Below are 1,105 nucleotides of genomic sequence, written 5' to 3'. Positions count from 1 at the left end.
CATTTGAGAACTTCTCCTTTCACATCAATGTGTTTCATAACACACTCAGTTCATTTGTGTAAGGGGACATTGGGACTCCCATTGTTTCAACATCATTGTACCTCATCAGCCAAAGCTAACCCAGACTGATGAATCTGACTATAGTTTGTAGCTCTATATAAATTCAACAAACAAATTATTTGCTGATGTGTGCGGATATTTGCCGACTGATTAAATACATTGGTTTGAGATAGTACTTGTGAGGGAATCATTAAAAAAAATCAACAAAATTTTTATTTATAGCTGTTAAATATTTCTTATACCATCAACTTCAGTGTTTTTGTTCAAAGGAATGTTAATGTTAATATTTCCATCTTGTCCCTGACAAAATACTTATTCTAAATTGGTGCTGAGGTTTTGAGAATGTTTGTCTTTGACTCTTGGTTTCTGCTATTGCAAAGTGTTCACATGGAACACTTTTCTTCATATTAAATGGTAATTCAGAATACTAGGTGGTTTGAGAAATCTTAGATTTGAAAAAAATGTTCTCACTCTAATTCTGTATCTTGTAATGACTGCTTTAATGAAGTATTTATGGTAATTAACACTTTTGACACCAACCTGATGATGTGATACAAAATCTTGTTTTGATTTTAGTGTTCATATTTCAGTCAAAACTATCTGTCATGATTTTATGTAAGAAGTGTTTATGAAGTTATATTAGAGACATAAAATTAATAATAGTAAAAATTACTAAACCTTTCCAAATTTTTGATTATTTTCAAAATTATTTTAATCCTTTTTTTTTTTCGCCATATCTCTGTTGAAATACATTGTCTTTGTTTTAATTAATTTTGAAAATAATACACTCTTTTACTCTTTACTCTTTTACTTGTTTCAGTCATTTGACTGTGGCCATGCTGGAGCACCGCCTTTAGTCGAGCAAATCGACCCCAGGACTTATTCTTTGTAAGCCTAGTACTTATTCTATCGATCTCTTTTGCCGAACCGCTAAGTTACGGGGATATAAACACACCAGCATCGGTTGTCAAGCGATGTTGGGGGGGGGGGCAAACACAGACACACAAACATACACACATAGTTATACATATATATACATATATAT

This window comes from Octopus bimaculoides, chromosome 6, assembly GCF_001194135.2.
Source record: "Octopus bimaculoides isolate UCB-OBI-ISO-001 chromosome 6, ASM119413v2, whole genome shotgun sequence".
NCBI lineage: Eukaryota > Metazoa > Mollusca > Cephalopoda > Octopoda > Octopodidae > Octopus > Octopus bimaculoides.
Note: the sequence above shows the minus strand (reverse complement) of the source record.